Source organism: Salmo salar, chromosome 08, assembly GCF_965601325.2.
Source record: "Salmo salar chromosome 08, fSalSal1, whole genome shotgun sequence".
NCBI classification, from domain to species: Eukaryota; Metazoa; Chordata; class Actinopteri; order Salmoniformes; family Salmonidae; genus Salmo; species Salmo salar.
In genome coordinates this window covers 41,632,883-41,654,194 of record NC_138298.1, presented here as the reverse complement: position 1 = coordinate 41,654,194, position 21,312 = coordinate 41,632,883, and the positions used below count along the sequence as shown (strand labels likewise).

Here is a 21,312-nt window from a genome sequence, read left to right as displayed (position 1 = left end):
CCTCACCTGGTTTACCAACTACTTCTCTGATAGAGTTCAGTGTGTCAAATCGGAGGGCCTGTTGTCTGGACCTCTGGCAGTCTCTATGGGGGTGCCACAGGGTTCAATTCTCGGGCCGACTCTCTTCTCTGTATACATCAATGATGTCGCTCTTGCTGCTGGTGATTCTCTGATCCACCTCTACGCAGACGACACCATTCTGTATACTTCTGGCCGCTCTTTGGACACTGTGTTAAGGGAAATAGGCAATGGATTCCTATGGGGAGAGAAGTCAATGCAAACTGTTTGATGTAAACAACTTATTTTCACTGTTAACCTCTTGGGGCTAGGTGGGACGCTAGCGTGCCACCCGTGGTGCACTCCATCAACAGCAGGTGCATTTCAAGAGCGGCAAATTTGAATCCAAATAAATGTCAAAATTCAAATTTTTCAAAAATACAACTATGTTACACCATTTGAAAGATAAACATCTCCTTAATCTAACCACGTTTTACGATTTCAAAAAGGTTTTACGGCGAAAGCATAAATTTAGAGTATGTTAGGACAGTACATTTACAAGAGTTGTGTGTAATGTTTTGTCAAGTCAAAGACAGGGTCACCAAAACCATAAAACCAGCTAAAATGATACACTAACCTTTTACAATCTCCATCAGATGACACTCCTAGGACATTATGTTAGACAATGCATGCATTTTTAGTTCTATCAAGTTGATATTTATATCCAAAAACAGCGTTTTACTATGGCATTGATGTTGAGGAAATCGTTTCCCTCCAATAACCGGCAGTCAAGTCAGCGTCACAAATTAAATAATTAAAATTAGAAAACATTGGTAAAATATTATATTGTCATTTAAAGAATTATAGATTTACATCTTTTGAACGCAATCAACTTGCCAGATTTAAAAATAACCTTACTGGGAAATCACACTTTGCAATAATCTGAGCACTGTGCCCAGAAAAATACGCGTTGCGATACAGACTAGACGTCATGTTGGGGAGATCTAAAATCGAAAATACTATGTAAATAATCCATTACCTTTGATTCTCTTCATCAGATGTCACTTCCAGGTATCACAGGTCCATAACGAATGTAGTTTTGTTCAAAAAAGCTCATCATTTATGTCCAAAAATCTCCGTCTCGTTAGCACATGATGTAAGCCAGCCGGACTTCTCGTCATGAACGAGGGGAAAAAATATATTTCCGTTCGTTCAAACATGTCAAACGTTGTATAGCATAAATCATTAGGGCCTTTTTTAACCAGAACATGAATAATATTCAAGGTGGACGAATGCATAGTCTTTTATAACGTATTGGAACGAGGGTACCCAACATGAAGTAGCGCGCCAGGTGTCTAATGGGACATCACCGTTCCATGGCTCTTGTTCGGTCAGATCTCCCTCCAGAAGACTCAAAACACTTTGTAAAGGCTGGTGACATCTAGTGGAAGCAATAGGAAGTGCCAAAATATTCCTAAACCCCTGTGTTTTTCAATGGGATAGGTTTAAAGTCAATACAACACATCAGGTATCCACTTCCTGTCAGAAAATGTCTCAGGGTTTTGCCTGCCAAATGAGTTCTGTTATACTCACAGACACCATTCAAACAGTTTTGGAAACTTTAGAGTGTTTTCTATCCATATATAATAAGTATATGCATATTCTAGTTACTGGGTAGGATTAGTAACCAGATTAAATCGGGTACATTTTTTTTATCCAGACGTGCAAATGCTGCCCCCTAGACCCAACAGGTTAAGGGTTAATGCCACACGGTCAAGGTTAGGCTTGCACAAATTGGGAGGACCTTAGGAACATTCCTGTGGTTGAATTGTCCTTCTAACCCTAACGGTTCCGCCACTGTCCCCCAAAAGCACCTGAATTTTAGGGCCAGGCTTCATTTTGGGCCTACTTTTTGAACGGTCGCTGCGCTCAGACCGAGTGAGCTACAGTCAAGGGGGGCATCTCTTTGAACTCGGCATGGCCTAGAGACTATGGTGATGCCATTATTAGTGTTGATTTCAGTCTGTCATTTTAAACATATTGCAAATGTACAAAAGTCAACCAGCAAGTCAGCGTCCATCAGTGAATTAGATGTCATTCTGACACCATCTGACACCAATCCCACTTTTTCCAACTCGTTTAGAAGCCAACTATCACATATTTCAGAGCAGGCCCATTATTCCCAGCGCCACCAGATCAAACAAAATAAAAACGTAAAACATGTAGTTACGTTTTAGCTGTGGGTCCAGCTCTGACTTTATGTGTAGGCCTATGTGAGGCGACCCCGAATCCCAAGTTTCGGCTTGATAGGTCATTCGGTGCCCGAGCAACGACCTTAATTGATGCTGAAAATCCACCTTTTCCGGGCATTGCTACGGGGTCCTTGAATGAGCTATCGGACAGAAACATTGGGGTCCATCTCTATGGGCCGAGGCGGTTTCAATGCACCTCTAGTCTTGTCACTCTGGGACTTTTCTAAATGTTGTCATTTTCGCGATGGTCAAAATGAATTGAGATCATTGCAAATGTACTTGGCTGTTTCTCGGCCTGAGAACGTTCCAGAGCCACATAACTCACCATGCACGACCGACTTAAGCTCTAGAACAGGTTTCTAAAGTTTCAGAGCTCTAGGTCTGATGGTTCTTTGATAGTTCAAACGCAGGTAACTATTGCAGTCTCTGTGTGTCTCTCAGCCCCACACTGTGTCACTGCCCATTGACTGTGTGTGTGTGATTTCAGAAAATCACAGAATATCACAGAAATCACATAGAGCTCCAAAACCCACCTTAACGGATTCGTCTGAACACGTCAGAACTGGATCTTTAACTTTTTGAAGAAAAAAATACTTTAACCATCAGCAATTGTACATTGTACTAATTCTCATAAATTACGATAGATAAATGTCTGGTTCTTTTTTTCCTGACACCGTAGCTTCATGTACTTTGACGTGAAGCGGTCAAATGAGCGCTCTATGAACGTTTTTGACATTTAATCTCACAAAATGGGCCTTAACTTAAAAAGCATTGAGGCCTCGACGCCATCTTGTTTCTGAGCTAACAGCCCAGATGGCCAAACTCATGCTCATGCAATCTCCATAGACAAACATTGGCAGTAGAATGGGCTTACTGAAGAGCTCAGTGACTTTTAATGTGGCACCGTCACAGGATGCCACTTTTCAAACAAGTCAATTTGTCAAATTTCTGCCCTGCTAGAGCTGCCCCGGTCAATTGTAAGTGCTGTTATTGTTCAATGGAAACATCTAGGAGCAACAATGTCTCAGCCGCGAAGTGGTAGGCCACACAAGCTCACACAACAGGAAGGCAGAATCCTCTGTCCTCAATTTCAACACTCACTACCAAGTTCCAAACTGCCTCTGGAAGCAACGTCAGCACAAGAACTGTTTGTCAGGAGCTTCCTGAAACGGGTTTCCATGGCCGTGTAGCCGCACACAGGCCTACAATCACAATGTGCAATGCCAACTGTTGGCTCGAGTGGTGTAAAGCACACCACCGTTGGACTCTGAAACAGTGAAAAACGCCTTCTCTGGAGTGACAAATCTGGATTTGGCGGATGCCATGAGAACGCTACCTGCCCCAATGCATAGTGCCAACTGTAAATTTTGGTGGTGAGGAATAATGGTCTGGGGCTCTTTTTCATAGTTTGAGCTAGACCCCTTAGTTCCAGTGAAGGGAAATCTTAACACTACAGCATACAATGACTTTCTAGACTTTGTGACAACAGTTTGGGGAAAGCCCTTTCCTGTTCCAGCATGAAAATGCTTCCATGCAGAAAGTGTGGTCCATTCAGAAATAGGTATGTTGGGATCTGTGTGGAAGAACCTGTCTGGCCTGCACAGGGCCCTGACCTCGAGCCCATTGAACACCTTTTGGGATGAATTGGAACGCCGACTGCGAGCCAGGCCTAATCACCCAACATCAATGACCAACTTCACTAGTGGAAAGCCTTCCCAGAAGAGTGGGGTCTATTATAGTGGAAAAGGGCTGACCAACTCCATATTAATGCCCATGATTTTGGAATGAGATGTTCAATGAGCAGCTGTCCACATACTTTTGGCAATTTAGTGTCTAAGAAATTTCTGGAAAAACTAGGAAACAGAACTAGAGAAACAGGAAGGTGGAAAAGAATGCTGCTAAGACCTGACAAGACGAACTGGCAACAGAAAAACAGAGAATACAGGTATAAATATGCAGGGGATAACGGGAATATGGGCGACACCTGGAGGGGGGTGGAGACAAGCACAATGACAGGTGAAACAGATCAGGGTGTGACAAAATCGCATGTGTAATATCGCAAACAGACATGGCAGTTTCACCGATACGAATTCCATCTTTAAAGGGAAACGTCACTCAAAAACAAGAATCAAAGTGTCGACGGCCACAACATCAAGATGATGCGAAGTATCGTATGATGCAAAAGTCATTGTCATACTGTATGATGATGTGGCCGGTGACACAAAAGTTGACATCAGACATATAAAACATTTTGGGACTGTATCAACAGTGGACCAGTAAAAAAAATAACTTAAGATGGTTTTTGAGTGTAATTTCCCTTTAAGGGCATAATTGCTAACCTCTTGGCAACTCCACACTATTAGCCACAACCCAAGGTCAGCGATGGAGCGCCACACGGCCACCCGGGCTCTAATCGATTTGACACATTGCTGCAAAACTCGCACTGCCGTCAGCAACGCAGCCAAGGAGTACAGCCTGGAGGTATATGGTACGTAAACAACAACCCCAAAATGCTACAAATGTAGGTGTACAGTATGTGTGTGTGTGTGTGTGTGTGTGTGTGTGTGTGTGTGTGTGTGTGTGTGTGTGTGTGTGTGTGTGTGTGTGTGTGTGTGTGTTTTGTCCCTCCAGTCTCCCCCATTATCTGTGGTCAGAACCAGGTCCAGGACATGTGAGTGTGGTGATGAACAACCCTGCGTCTCTAACCTGTGACATCCCTCTTCCTGCTATCACCTGGCTGAACGATGGAAACACAACAGAGCAGGAGACCACAGCAGACACTTCAACCTCAACATACTGGTTATGAACACTACTACTACTCTCACTACTACTATTCTCACTACCACTACTCTCACTACCACTACTCTCACTACCACTACTCTCACTACCACTACTCTCACTACTACTACTCTCACTACTACTACTACTCTCACTACTACTACTACTCTCATTACTACTACACTCACTACCACTACTCTCACTACCACTACTCTCACTACTACTACTCTCACTACTACTATTCTCACTACCACTACTCTCACTACCACTACCACTACAGTCACTACCACTACTCTCACTACCACTACTCTCACTACTACTACTCTCACTACGTCACTGCTGCCAGGTCAGGGGTCACACCAGAGTCTTTTGGCATGTTAGATATGTCTATATTGACCCTGGATCATATTATATATGTGTTGATCCTGGATCATGGCCCATGAAATCAGGATGTGCCAACTCAGAAAGGCCAGGTAAAAAAAAGGAAATATCAGTTCTGTACTTGTGAAAATGTCTTGTTATTTGTCAAAAACACTACAGAGAGGGTGTAGGATTGAGAGTGAGGTTAGGGGGAGGTTTAGTCTGAAAACCTACCTCTTAATGAGTATCTTTACCAATGCCACACCCCCCCCCCCCCCCCCATGTGCTAAATGACTAAAATGTAAAATGTGTTGCAGAGGTGAGTCAGACTCATGGTCTCGTAATGAGACCTGTTTAGGGGTGAGGGTTGTACTGAGGCTGAGGCCTAATGGAATCGGTGACGTCACTCTATTTGAGACCTTAAAGTAGTTGTTGCTTGCTCTGCAATGGTCGCGGCTTTTGTGGAGCGATAGGTAACGATGCTTCGAGGCTGACTTTTGTCGATGTGTGCAGAGGGTCCCTGGTTCGAGCCCAGGTAGGGGCGAGGAGAGGTACAGAAGAAACATTGTTACACTCACACATATGACAATAGAGCTTTACTTAGGTTCACGTTGAATGTTTATGCCTTATTAGGGCCCTGGAGTAAAGCATTTGTGTGTCTCCAACACCTTTAATTGGTAGAATTCCTTAGAGTTTTGGACCTCATTGTTCCAGAGCCTTGCATACAGGTGATAACAGGACCCTCTGGTGTCAGAAACTTAAAAATGCCAAACTAACATCATTAAAGAGTTCCACAGTAGAGACAATATAGTCCCAGTGACATCAGCCACAGACGTTTGCTTGCTTGTGTGTGTGTGTGTGTGTGTGTGGTGTGTGTGTGTGTGTGTGTGTGTGTGTGTGTGTGTGTGTGTGTGTGTGTGTGTGTGTGTGTGTGTGTGTGTGTGTGTGTGTGTGTGTGTGTGTGTGTCTATGTGTGTGTGTGTGTGTGTGTGTGTGTGTGTGTGTGTGTGTGTGTGTGTGTGTGTGTGTGTGTGTGTGTGTGTGTGTGTGTGTGTGTTCTTGTTTGACACCTTAAATAAATAAAAATATTGGGTCAGAATACTGCAGGGTGATGACTGGTAAATATTATGTGTCCCAATGATGTAACTGTCTCCCTCAACTTGAATCATTGTTTCATACTTCAGTTCAGGTGGACATTTTTACAAGTCTATGGAATGTTCCTATGAAATGCAATTAGAACATACACCATAAAGATGTAGCGTCTTATCAACTGCTTGACTGTTATTTTCTTATGCACTGACCAAATGACACATGTCATGATGTGTCCTGTAGTTTCGCAACGCCATCCTTCCAAATCTCCTTTTGTTGTCTTGAATATTGGAACTCTAAAGAACTTCAGTTTCACATTTTGCATTTCAATGGCAGGGCTGGCTTCTAACGCTCACCGTTAGTTTTGTATCTTATGACAGCTTGCTTGTTGCTGAACATATTTCAGAAACACACCCTCTGTTTGAAGCTCCATCTATGCAAAATAGTTGATTGGTTTGATAAGTGACAACCTGTCACCAGTCCACAGAACCTTTATAGAACCTTAGGAAAGAGTTCTTTATGGCACCATGAAGGTTTCAATTAGAACCTTACGATCATGGTTCTTTACACGTTTAACTGTCTCTTCTTGAAATTGAATTTCCAATAGTTTATTTTTTTCAACTTGATGTTTATTTTGGAAATAACCAAACTCTACCAGAAAGTTGAGAAGTCAAGGGGGTCATACCAACGATGCCGTTATGGAATGGCAATTTGCATAGCATTTATCCAAATCTCAACAATATTACAAAATCACTTTAGGTCTTCTTCTAATGGCTTTTTTTCTGAATGTAGTTAAGTATTGTTCAAAATGAATTTGGACTGATGTCAAATGTGTATAAATTATGTTAATTGCACATGTGTGTATGAAATGAATACATTTTCAGATGGTGTTGGTTTTCTTACATTTCAATTAATCCAGGTCCTTCCACCATGTTTCCAACATGTTCAGACTACATTTTGAGATAATATATGACGAAGTGCAGTTTATATTATGTTTTGGGATGCTGGAAAACAGTGTTGGGGCACTGTGTTGTAAACAATTCAATCATATTGTTAGGCTGAGCAGCACAGGGGAACCCAAGATGAGACTTAGACAAGGAAACTGGGATGAATGAACCAAGGTATTTATTACAACAGGGAGAGATGGAGTGCAGATCTGGGGAAGCTCGGATGAGTTGTAGGAAACCAGATGTGTAGGCTGAGGTTGGAGTAAGCTTGGTTGGGACAGGGTAAACAGGTCCAGAGGGGAATCCAAGGGAGTGGTGGTGTGTTGAATCCAGAACAGGGTAGCAGGGTGGTGAGATGTGGAACAGGAGACAGGAACCAGAGTCAGAGCGGCAAAACTGCAGTGAGAGGATAAACAGTGTCAGGCAGGGAAACGGGCACAGCAGGATACAGGATCTTAAATAACAACAAATAGCTAGAAGCATGACTGACTGAACAGAGATTACAATCTGTCAGATTGGAAGTGGCAGGACTGAGTATTTGTAGAGGTCTTGATTATGGAATGGGTTGCAGCTGGTGGGGATCTGCTCTGACTCCAGCACACCTGTCTCCAACCACACACACACACACACACACACAGAGGGAGAAGGAGGGGGAGAGTGAGAGTGTACTGGGGGAATGGCTGCAGGTCAAGGAGACACCGGATGTCCACTAGGGGGTGTGGCAGGAGCAGGCATACGACCCGGCTAGTCAGGGTGTGAGGTATGAAAATCCTGTACGAGGGTTCAGAATGTGATGGGGCACCCAGCAACGCTTCTCAGGCCTGTATCCCTCCCAGTCCACCAGATACTGCCAACTGGGACCCTGACGGCACACATCAAAAAGCCGCCGGACGGTATAGGCAGGATGGTCATCGATGAGCCGAGGGGGTGGAAAAGCAGCTGCAGGGGGGGACAGAGGTCTGGAGCAGACTGGTTTAATCAAAGACACATGGAAGGTGGGGTGGATTTTGAGAGAGTCTGGAAGTTTCAGATGCACAGCAGATGGGTTAATGACACTATCAATCTCAAATGGACCAATGAATCGGGGGGCTAGTTTTTTGGAAGCCACTTTCAAGGGCAAGTCCTTAGACGAGAACCATACCTTTTGGCCTGGAGTGTAGACTGGAGTTGAAGCACAGCAATGGTTAGCTTGGGATTGGGTCCTGGTGGAGGCACGGTGAATAGCAGCCCGGGCCCTCCTCCAGGTGCGATGACAACTTTGCCTGTGGTCCTGGACTGAGGGCACTGCTACCTCGATCTCTTGGGCAGGGAACAAAGGGGGTTGGTAACCCAAAGCACACTCAAAGGGTGACATACCGGACGAGGTGTTGATGAGCATGTTGTGGGCATATTCCACCCAGGGTAGCTGAGCACTCCAGGAGGTAGGGTATCCCGTCAGTTGTGAACTGACGGAATAGGGTGTCAGGATTGGTATTCTTAGATCCGGGGCGATGAGTGTGATGTTGAATCTTCCGAAAAACAATTCCCAGCTGGCCTGCCAAGGGTTCAGACGTTTGGCGGTCTGGAGGTAGGATAGGATTTTGTGATCCGTCTACACAATGAAGGGAGAACCGAACCCTCTAACCAGTGACGCCACTCCTCAAGAACCAGCTTCACGCCCAGAAGTTCCCAGGTTACCAATGTCAAAATGTCTCTCTGCAGGTGAGAGCTTGCAGGAAAAGAAGGCACATGATGGAGCTTCTGAGCAGAGGGTGAACGTTGAGACAGAAAAGCACCTACCCCGGTGTCGGCAGCGTCCATTTCGAGGATGAACTTGAGTTCTGGTTCTGGCTGGGTAAAGATTGGAGAGGAAGTGAAGCGGTGCTTGACTTTCCGGAACACTGCCTCATGGGACCAGTGGAAAGGAGTGGAGGTGGTGGTGAGAGTGGTGAGAGGAGCTGCCAAATGACAGTAGTCACGGATGAAACGTCTGTAAAAATGGGCAAACCCCAGGAAACACTGTAGCTGCTTCAGATTAGCAGGCACAGGCCACTGTGACTGCCCTAACATACATACAGTGCATTTGGAAAGTATTCATACCACTTTACTTTTTCCACATTTTGGGGCTAGGGGGCAGTATTGCGAATTTTGAAAAAAATCTGTGCCCCTTTTTAACTGCCTCCGACACCAACTCAGAAGCTAGGTTATGCATATTATTAACCTGTTAGGGCTAGGGGGCAGTATTTACACGGCCGGATAAAAAAACGTACCCGATTTAATCTGGTTACTACTCCTGCCCAGTAACTAGAATATGCATATAATTATTGGCTTTGGATAGAAAACACCCTAAAGTTTCTAAAACTGTTTGAATGGTGTCTGTGAGTATAACAGAACTCATATGGCAGGCAAAAACCTGAGAAGATTCCATGCAGGAAGTGGCCTGTCTGACAAGTTGTTGTTCTTCTTGCCTCTGTTTATTGAAGACTGAGGATCTTTGCTGTAACGTGACACTTCCTACGGCTCCCGTAGGCTCTCAGAGCCCGGGAAAAAGCTGAACGATGTCGAGGCAGCCCCAGGCTGAAACACATTATCGCCTTTGACAAGTGGCCGATCAGAGGACAATGGGCTTAGGCGCGTGCCCGAGTCGACCCCATGCTTTATTTTCTTTCGTCTGTTTACCTATTTGCAGATTCCCGGTCGGAATATTATCGCTTTTTTACGAGAAAAATGGCATAAAAATTGATTTTAAACAGCGGTTGACATGCTTCGAAGTACGGTAATGAAATATTTAGAAATCTTTTGTCACGAAATGCGCCATGCTCGTAACCCTTATTTAGCATTCGGATAGTGTCTTGAACGCACGAACAAAACGCCGCTGTTTGAACATAACTATGGATTATTTGGGACCAAACCAACATTTGTTATTGAAGTAGAAGTCCTGGGAGTGCAGTCTGACGAAGAACACCTAAGGTAATCAAACTTTTCTAATAGTAAATCGGAGTTTGGTGAAGGCTAAACTTGCTGGGTGTCTAAATAGCTAGCCCTGTGATGCCGGGCTATCTACTTAGAATATTGCAAAATGTGCTTTCACCAAAAAGCTATTTTAAAATCGGACATATCGAGTGCATAGAGGAGTTCTGTATCTATAATTCTTAAAATAATTGTTATGCTTTTTGTGAACGTTTATCGTGAGTAATTTAGTAAATTGTTAGTAAATTCGCCGGAAGTTTGCGGGGGGTATGCTAGTTCTGAACGTCACATGCTAATGTAAAAAGCTGTTTTTTTATATAAATATGAACTTGATTGAACAAAACATGCATGTATTGTATAACATAATGTCCTAGGTGTGTCATCTGATAAAGATCATCAAAGGTTAGTGCTGCATTTAGCTGTCTTCTGGGTTTTTGTGACATTATATGCTAGCTTGAAAAATGGGTGTCTGATTATTTCTGGCTGGGTACTCTGCTGACATAATCTAATGTTTTGCTCTCGTTGTAAAGCCTTTTTGAAATCGGACAGTGTGGTTAGATTAACGAGAGTCTTGTCTTTAAATAGCTGTAAAATAGTCATATGTTTAAGAAATTGAAGTAATAGCATTTCTAAGGTATTTGAATAACGCGCCACAGGATTCCACTGGCTGTTACGTAGGTGGGACGATTTGGTGCCACCTACCCTAGAGAGGTTAACAGATTTGGATAGAAAACACTCTGAATTTTCTAAAACTGTTTGAATGGTGTCTGTAAGTATAACAAAACTCTTATGGCAGGCAAAAACCTGAGAGAAATACAAGCAGGAAATGAAAATGAAAATGTTGTGGCTGTACTATTTTCGAGTGCTAAAAGAACACACAGTGACAAAGGATTCATTTTGCACTTCATACGACTTCCACTAGATGTCAACGATCTTTATAAAGTTGTTTGAAGCATCTATGATGAACAGAGACCGGATGACAAGGAAGGGAAGTTGACGTCCCTGGGATGTCGTCACTTCATTATTGCGCGCACATGCGCATTCATGTGAGATGAGACTTTGTATTTCAAACGTTTATCAAGACACAGGAGAGGTCCTGTTGAAATATTTATCCGTTTCACGTTCTCAAGGCCCTAAAGATTGATGCTAAACAACGTTTGACATGTTTGAACAAACGTAAATAGATTTTTTTAAACTTTTCGTCGTGACTTCCTCCCCCCCGCCCTACATTTTGAGTAGCCTACTGAACGTGCTAACAACGTGGAACAACTTGGAGTTCTTTGGACATAAATTATGAACTTTGTCGAAAGAAACAACATTTGTTGTGGACCTGGGTATCCTGGAAGTGCCTTCTGATGAAGATAATCAAAGGTAAGGTAATGTTTACAATAGTATTATTGATATTAGATGGTTCCAAGATGGTGCTAACCTGTATAGCCTAGCCTATTGTTCTTAGCATAGCACCCCGTTTATTGCAAAGTGTGATTTCCCAGTAAAGTTATTTTGAAATCTGGCAATGCGGTAGCATTTACGAGATGTTAATCTATAATTCATTGAATGACAATATTATAATTTACCAATGTTTTCGAATAGTAATTTTGTAAATTTTAACGCTGATCACCGGAAGCATTTGAGGGAAAAAATAATCTGAATTTCACCGCCACTGTAAAATGCTGTTTTTGGATATAAATATGAACTTGATGGAACAAAAAATGCATGTATTGTCTAACATAAGGTCCCAGGAGTGTCATCTGATGAAGATTGTCAAAGGTTAGTGCATAATTTTAGCTGGTTTTCTGCTTTTGGTGACGCCTGTCTTTGAATTGACAAAACATTACACACAGCTATTTTCAATGTACTCTCTTAAAACCTGTTAGGGCTAGGGGGCAGTATTTGCACGGCTGGATAAAAAAATTTACCCGATTTAATCTGGTTACTAATCCTACCCAGTAACTAGAATATGCATATACTTATTATATATGGATAGAAAACACTCTAAAGTTTCTAAAACTGTTTGAATGGTGTCTGTGAGTATAACAGAACTCATTTGGCAGGCAAAACCCTGAGACATTTTCTGACAGGAAGTGGATACCTGATGTGTTGTATTACCTTTAAACCTATGCCATTGAAAAACACAGGGGCTGAGGAATATTTTGGCACTTCCTATTGCTTCCACTAGATGTCACCAGCCTTTACAAAGTGTTTTGAGTCTTCTGGAGGGAGATCTGACCGAACAAGAGCCATGGAACGATGATGGCCCATTAGACACCTGGCGCGCGAGTTCATGTTGGGTACCCTCGTTCCAATACGTTATAAAAGAGAATGCATTCGTCCACCTTGAATATTATTCATGTTCTGGTTAAAAAAGGCCCTAATGATTTATGCTATACAACGTTTGACATGTTTGAACGAACGTAAATATATTTTTTCCCCTCGTTCATGAAGTGAAGTCCGGCGGGTTTAGATCATGTGCTAACAAGACGGAGATTTTTGGACATAAATGATGAGCTTTTTTGAACAAAACTACATTTGTTATGGACCTGTGATACCTGGAAGTGACATCTGATGAAGAGAATCAAAGGTAATGGATTATTTACATAGTATTTTCAATTTTAGATCTCCCCAACATGACGGCTAGTCTGTATCGCAACGCGTATTTTTCTGGGCGCAGTGCTCAGATTATTGCAAAGTGTGATTTCCCAGTAAGGTTATTTTTAAATCTGGCAAGTTGATTGCGTTCAAGAGATGTAAATCTATAATTCTTTAAATGACAATATAATATTTTACCAATGTTTTCTAATTTTAATTATTTAATTTGTGGTGCTGACTTGACTGCCGGTTATTGGAGGGAAACGATTTCCTCAACATCAATGCCATAGTAAAACGCTGTTTTTGGATATAAATATGAACTTGATAGAACTAAAAATGCATGCATTGTCTAACATAATGTCCTAGGAGTGTCATCTGATGGAGATTGTAAAAGGTTAGTGCATCATTTTAGCTGGTTTTATGGTTTTGGTGACCCTGTCTTTGAATTGACAAAACATTACACACAACTCTTGTAAATGTACTGTCCTAACATACTCAAAATTTATGCTTTCGCCGTAAAACCTTTTTGAAATCGTAAAACGTGGTTAGATTAAGGAGATGTTTATCTTTCAAAGGGTGTAAAATAGTTGTATGTTTGAAAAATTTGAATTTTGACATTTATTTGGATTCAAATTTGCCGCTCTTGAAATGCACCTGCTGTTGATGGAGTGCACCACGGGTGGGACGCTTGCGTCCCACCTAGCCCATAGAGGCTAACATAACCTAACTTTATGCTTTCGCCGTAAAGCCTCTTTGAAATCGGACAACGTGGTTGGATTTAGGAGATGTTTATCTTTCAAATGGTGAAAAATAGTAGATTTTTTGAGAAATTGAAATTATTAGATTCTTGCAGTTTTGAATTTCCCGCTATGGTATCTTGTCAATAAATCCCGGTACCGGGATCAGAGCGGGAAGGGGTCCTCTAGAGGTTAACCTGTTGGGGATAGGGGGCAGTATTTGCACGGCTGGATAAAAAACGTACCCGATTTAATCTGGTTACTACTCCTGCCCAGAAACTAGAATATGCATATAATTATTAGCTTTGGATAGAAAACACCCTAAAGTTTCTAAAACTGTTTGAATGGTGTCTGTGAGTATAACAGAACTCATATGGCAGGCATAACTGAGCTCCTATTATCTGCCCAGTGACAGGAGAATGCTCAAACTACTTTCTGAAGGCTTTAGACAGCCAATGGAAGCCTTGGGAAGTGCAACGTCATCCCACAGACACTGTAGCTTCGATAGAGAATCAAATGAAGACCTACAATTCTCAGACTTTCCACTTCCTGCTTGGATTTTTCTCAGGTTTTTGCCTGCCATATGAGTTATGTTATACTCACAGACACCATTCAAACAGCTTTAGAAACGTCAGAGTGTTTTCTATCCAAATATAATAATAATAATATGCAATTTCTAGTTTCTGGGCCAGAGTAGTAACCTGTTTAAATTGGGTACGTTTAAACTGCTGGAGACCTCGGGCTGAAGGGCGACTCTGGCTGCGCCGATTCCGGACTGTAGGGCGACTCTCGCTGCACCGATTCCGGACTGTAGGCCGTCTCTCTCGGCTCCGGACTGTGGGCCGTCTCTCTCGGCTCCGGACTGTGGGCCGTCTCTCTCGGCTCCGGAGTGTGGGCCGTCTCTCTCGGCTCCGGAGTGTGGGCCGTCTCTCTCGGCTCCGGCCTGTGGGCCGTCTCTCTCGGCTTCGGACTGTGGGCCGTGTCTGCTGGCTCCGGACTGTGGGCCGTCTCTCTTCGGGGCATTGTCGCCCGAAGCTCTGGACGAGGCACTGTTGCCGGAAGCTCTGGATGGGGACTGCGCACTGAAGGCCTGATTCGTGGGGCTGGCTTAGGACGCGCCAGACTAAGGACATGCACCACAGGGCTAGTGCGAGGAGCAGGAGCAGGATGAGCTGGACTGGGCTGACGCATTGGAGGCTTGCAAGCCGAAGAACACCATCCCAACCATGAAGCACAGGGGTGGCAGCATCATGTTGTGGGGGATCTTTGCTGCAGGAGGGACTGGACTCCCTGTACACTCATGACTGCACGACCGCATGACAGGCACAACTCCAACACCATCATTAAATTTGCCGATGACACAACAGTGTTAGGCCTGATCACCTACAACGATGAGACAGCCTATAGGGAGGAGGTCAGAGACCTGAACGTGTGGTGCAAGGGTAACAACCTCTCCCTCAATGTGATCAAGACAAAGGAGATGATTGTGGACTACAGGAAAAGGAGGACAGAGCATGCCCCCATTCTCATCGACGTGACTGTAGTCGCGGTTGAGAGCTTCAAGTTCCTTGGTGTCCATATCACCAACAAACTATCATGGTCCAAGCACACTAAGACAGTCACGAAGAGAGCACGACAAAGCCTATTCCCACTCAGGGGACTGAAAAGATTTAGCATGGGTCCTCAGATCCTCAAAAAGTTCTACAGCTGCACCATCGAGTGCATCATGACTTGTTGCATCACTGCCTGGTATTTGTAACTCCTCGGCCTCCGACGGCAAGGCATTACAGAGGCTAGTCAGTACGACCCAGTACATCACTGGGGCCAAGATTCCTGCCATCCAGTCCCTCTATACCAGGTTATGTTAGAGGAAGGCCCTAAAAATTGTCAAAGACTCCAGCCATCCTAGACATAGACTGTTACCTCTGCTACCGCACGGCAAGCGGTACCGGACTGCCAAGTCTTGGTCCAAAAGACTGCTTAACAGCTTCTACCCCCAAGCCATAAGACTTCTGAACAGCTAATCAAATTGCTACCCAGACTATTTGCATTGCCCCTCGCCTCTTTTACGCTGCTGCTACTCTCTGTTTATTATCTATGCGTAGTCACTTTAATTCGACCTACATGTACATATTTTCTCAGTTACCTCGACTAACCGGTACCCCCTCACATTGACTCTGTACCGGTACACACTGTATAAAGCCTTGCTATTGTTATTTTACTGCTGCTCAAATTATTTGTTACTGTTATTTTTTGCTTCTCTATTTTTCACTTAACATTAATTTTTTCTTAAAACTGCATTGTTGGTTAACAGCTTGTAAGTAAGCAGTTCACTGTAATATCCACACCTGATCGGCGCTTGTGACAAATACAATTTGATTTGAATTGGAGAAAATGTACCTTTTCTCTCATCTCTAACTATCAGTAAGGCTGAAGGACAGGCTAGGTGGGCACAGCAACATCCAATCCTGTATTACATTACATCATGCTTTCGTTAATTATTTGTTTATCCAACCGTGTGTGTGTGTGTGTATGTGTATGTGTATGTGTGTGTGTGTGTGTGTGTGTGTGTGTGTGTGTGTGTGTGTGTGTGTGTGTGTGTGTGTGTGTGTGTGTGTGTGTGTGTGTGTGTGTGTGTGTGTGTGTGTGTGTGTGTGTGTGTGTGTGTGTGTGTGTGTAGATCAAAGATGCTGGGGAAGGGAGTTTCTGTCAGTAACTCAGGGATAAATAGAGAGGCAGAGCTCAGAGTTTGTCAGAAGGCGGACCTGACAGGGTCACACACAGGACCAAGCAGGAGAAGGACCTCAGCATTTTTACCTTTTATTACAAATGGAGAAAAAGGAAGATATTCAGTACTGTTTTCAAGACAGAAACTCTTCTTGCAGAAAGGCTTTGCTATCGACATCTATCTACATTACACTGTACATCTTCTTCTCATTGATTTCAGCAGTAACAGTATTTTTGAACATACTGGTGATCATCTCCATCTCTCACTTCAAGCAGCTCCACACTCCAACCAACCTGCTCATCCTCTCTCTGGCTGTGTCAGATCTGCTGGTGGGACTGATTGTGATACCAGTAACGACTGTAGCAAAAATGGAACGTTGCTGGGGGTTTGGGAAATATTTCTGTGTGTTTCAATTTTACATCTCTTTTTTATGTACTTCTTTATCTCTGGGCAATTTGGTCTTGATATCTATTGAGCGCTATGTTGCTGTGTGTGATCCCTTATTATACCACTCTAGAATAACAATAACAAGAATAATGTATTTTATATCCATTACCTGGTGTTGTTGTATCATATACGATGCTGCTGTTATAAAAAACTTAGTAAATGTGCAGGTACCCAGTAGGTGTTTGAAAGAATGTTTTATTTTTTGAAGGAATAACCTGGGGTAATATCATTGACCTGGTAATTACAATGGTTGTCCCGTGCTCTATTATTATAACACTTTATATGAAAATCTTTGTGGTGGCCAGATCACAGGCCAGAAAGGTATTTTCAAAAGAGGCTGCCAGTGTGTCTGGTGTTAAAACTGTACGGGCTAATAATTCTGAGAGAAAAGCAGCAAAAACTCTAGGTATTGTTGTTATCAACTATTTCATTTGTTGGATTCCATTTCTATTTATGTTCCATTTTTTTCCTATTTTAAGTGACAATTTCTTACCATATTTCATCAGTTTTCTGCCACTTGTTAATTCCTTAATTAATCCAATAATTTATGCTTTCTTTTATCCATGGTTCAAAGTGACAGCTAAACTTATTTTAACTTTGAAGATAAGAGGTTCATAGTTCCTATAAATGTTTTCCCTCGGTTGGCAAACATAGGTTTGATATAATTTTGTTCTACAATTGTTATAATTATTTATTTCATGTAACAATACACTGACATTACTTATCTCAGTATTGTCATCATAGATACACGTGGTGTTGATAGAGATTGATTTGTCTGGATTGGATTGGAATGACTTAGAGAAGGCATAAGCTTGTTTTATAAAAGACATCATAGTCATTGTGGATTGTGTACTCTAAATCCTAAGGCTGTGGTTGTTCTGTGTTACTTAATGATAAAAAGTAAGTATTCTAAAAGTACATTCCGAGGACGTCATGAGTCTTTCAATATGTGGTTTAACATCTCCCTCTAGTGGCTCAATTGTGACACAACGTCTTCATCAAGTGTAGTAAAGCGGAAATGTACAATACTGCATGTCAGATGACATCCAAGTCTATCTCAATGGTGTATTGTGTAAGTAGATGAAGGTAAATGTAAGAATATGCAATTATGGGTAACACTTTATAATAACATTCAGTAATAAACCATTTGTAAGGCATTTACAGTTTGCTCACCATTTAATATTAAGGCCACATTTGTGAAATGTTATTCAGCTAGGTATTCTGACATTTATAAATAACTGCTACAGTATATACATTAATTATTCAACACATCAGTGCAGGAGACCACAGTAGACACTTCAACCTCAACATACTGGTTATGAACACTACCACTACTCTCACTACATCACTGCTGCCAGGTCAGGGGTCACACCAGAGCAGCTCTCTCAGAAGCTGTTTAGTGTGAATTAATATAGAGATTGGGTAACACACTAAATAGTTTATAATGGATTAGTAAATAGTTCATTCAAAATGTTTCATTACTTCCATATTTATTTTGTAAGCTAGTTATTCACACCTTTATAAACAACTTTTATAGTCTGTAATAATGATTCAGAAGATCACTCATAAGATCTTTAATAAATGTATTTATAAACCATTTACTGGTCATTAGGGGTGGCAGGGCAGCCTAGTGGTTAGAGTGTTGGACTAGAAACCGCAAGGTTGCAAGTTTGAATCCTTGAGCTGTTAAGGTACAAATCTGACATTCTGCCCCTGAACAAGGCAGTTAACCCACTGTTCCTAGGCTGTCATTGAAAATAAGAATTTGTTCTTAACTGACTTGCATAGTTAAATAAAGGTTAAATAAAAAAATTGTAAAGGAGTTTTGCAGTCCTTCATCTGAAGTGAGGACTATTCATACTTTCTTAATACTTTATAGATGCTTTGAACAGTGCGCCTGTTCACTACACTCTGCTCTCCTGCACCTGACTTCTCCTCCCGTACACACCCTTGACAATGTTAAAGGAAATATATTGGTCATTTTATTCCAAAACAGTCACACTGTTGTAATAGTGTGCTGAAGGAAGTAACGTGTTTTGTCTGTAAATGATAACATTCTTGTTTCTAGGCTGTGACTGATTGCAGTCACTCATTAGAAATCAAAACAAATTGTATTGGTCAAAAACATGTGTTTAGCAGATGTTATTGCAGGTGTAGCGAAATGCTTATGCATCTAGTTCCGACAGTGCAGCAATATCTAACAAGTAATATCTAACAATTTCACAACAAATACCCAATGCACACACATCTAAGTAAAGGAATGGAATTAATAATATATGAATATATGGATGAGCAATGTCAGAGTGGCATAGACTAGGAGCAGTTTACAGACTGGTTACAGGGTAAGGGAACAAATATATAAATACATCATTTAAATGAACATTACGTTTCAAGGCTTACTACCTTTAATACACAACAAAATGATTTCATAATCACATTTTATTGGTCACATACACACATTTACCAGACGTTATTGCGGGTGTAGTGAAATGCTTTTGTTCCTATCTCCAACAGTGCAGTAGTATCTAACAATTCACAATAATACACACAAATCTAAAAGTAAAAGAATGGAATTTAAAAATATATACACATTTTAGGACAAGCAATGTCTGAGTGGTACATATGAGATGAAAGGGTAAAATAGCATATAAACATTATTAAAGTGACTAGTGTTCCATTATTAAAGTGACCAGGGATTCCATGTCTATGTACATAGGGAAGCATCCTCTAAGTTGCAGGGTTGCGTAACCGGGTGGTAGTCTGCCAGTGATGGCTATTTAACAGTCTGATGGCTTTGAGATGTATTTCAGTCTCTCGGTCCCATCATTGATGCACCTGTACTGACCTCGCCTTCTGGATCATAGCGGGGTGAACAGTCCGTGGATTGGGTGGTTGATGGTCTTGATGATCTTTTTGGCCTTCCTGTGACATCGGGTACAGTAGATGTCCTGGAGGGCAGGCAGTGTGCCCCCGGTGATACGTTGGGAAGACTACACCACCCTCTGGAGAGCCCTAAGTATTCAGACCCTTGACTCAGTAACTTGCTGAAGCACCTTTGCCAGTGATTACAGGGTATGACGATACAAGCTCAGCACACCTGTATTTGGGGAGTTTCTCCCTCAGATCCATTTGCTTGGCTAGTTATAGACTAATGCTAGCTGACTAACATTGAACCTGGTTAATTAGCTACCTGCAGATTCATGCAGGATAGTAATGTCATGACTTTGGATTATGGTTCATTGTTAGCTGTTTTAATAAAAGACTCCACTATGCAAGTAACCATTTCAGGTGAGTTTGTAAATTCAGTCTGGCCATCTACTCCGATTTCAGAGCACTCTTGTCTGAGTGTGCCAGTGCGCAGAATAACTAATGAATTCAACAACCGTTGAATATGGCCGGTGTCAGTAAACGTCCGCAAAAAAAGCATAATTGAATTGTTGCCAGCAGCACAGTTACAGTCACCAACGCTCTGGATAACATGTAAACAGCTGTCAGAGTTTGGGTGGGGGCTAAAGATTAGAGGGTGTGAACAATGCTGAATGGGAGTCGACAAAGAACAGCTCTCCAGTAGGTCCCAAATATTCTTCTCAAAAGTGAGATTACAAGTATATCAAATTTCAAAGCAGAATTTCTTTCTCATTGTTCCTCAAATGCAATGCATGATATACCATTTTGTAGCTTTGTGTCTCTGCTTTTATCCAATGTAAAAAACTAAATTTCAAATTTTGCTACGTAAGACCGAATCAAGGCGGTTCGTCACATATGTCGGTCCAGAATCAACACTGATATATGATGACCCTGGATCAACACAGATATATGAAGATCCAGGATCAACACAGATATGATATGATCCAGTGTCAATACAACTAAATAATGATCAAGGATCGACACAGATATAATATGATCCAGGATCCATATAGACACATCTTACATGCTAAATGCTTGTTTCACAAACGCAGCACTAATTTCACGACTTGAATCAGACAGATTTGACCGTTATCGCCAAGTTCTCTGCAGAGAAGGCTTATCTGGATCTCGATATTACTGGGAGATGGACTGGGATGGTGGTTGGCCTGCCATTGGTGTGGTGTACAAAGGAATGATGGGAAAGGCATGTATTGGACTCACCAGCAATTCCTGGTGTATGTATGGCTCTGAGAGCGTTTATGACTTTTACAATGCTGGAGTCCATAGTAGGTCCATCCTTGGCCCTGTATCTAACAGAGTTGGAGTGTATCTGGACTGGCCAGCTGGTACTTTGTCCTTCTATAGTGTGTCCTCCTCTGGTACGCTGACACACCTTTACACATTCTACACCACATTCACTGAACCCCTCCATCCTGGATTTGGGTTTCTTTTGTTGAAAACCTCATCAGTGACCCTGTATCAGATCAATGACCAATACATTCAAAGGTGAGTCATAGTTGACAAAGGGTAAA

The 21,312-nt window shown here is 42.2% G+C and overlaps 1 protein-coding gene and 1 pseudogene across 1 annotated transcript in view; one reads left to right on the top strand and one right to left on the bottom strand.

Annotated features, from left to right (window-relative positions):
• Positions 1-21,312, bottom strand: part of LOC106593599 (NACHT, LRR and PYD domains-containing protein 1 homolog) — a 160,900-nt gene that overhangs the window by 30,330 nt on the left and 109,258 nt on the right. The gene's annotated exons all lie outside the window — the stretch shown is intronic.
• Positions 16,528-17,533, top strand: LOC145881463 (trace amine-associated receptor 13c-like; annotated as a pseudogene).